This window comes from Brassica oleracea, chromosome C1 (genome assembly GCF_000695525.1).
Source record: "Brassica oleracea var. oleracea cultivar TO1000 chromosome C1, BOL, whole genome shotgun sequence".
Lineage (NCBI taxonomy): Eukaryota > Viridiplantae > Streptophyta > Magnoliopsida > Brassicales > Brassicaceae > Brassica > Brassica oleracea.
The window spans coordinates 18,065,949-18,066,219 of NC_027748.1; positions in this window are offsets into that span (position 1 = coordinate 18,065,949).

Below are 271 nucleotides of genomic sequence, written 5' to 3' on the forward strand. Positions count from 1 at the left end.
TGTTACCATGCTCCTTGAAGAGCTTAATGAGAGCATCCAGGTCGGATTTCCTTAGATACTCTTGATCATAGTTCCCACGGTTGCTTGGGGCTCCAGTGTAGGCTACAAGAGACCTTCCATCACCTGCTTCACGCCCATCTATCTCCTTCCCTTTGCAAGTACCTGCTCCACTTGCGCTTGCTCCATCTGAGACATTAGCCCTTGCCTCTCTGTCCTTCATAAACTTTGCTGGCTTGAGATGGGGATGGAGTATCCAGCATTGGCTCTTCTT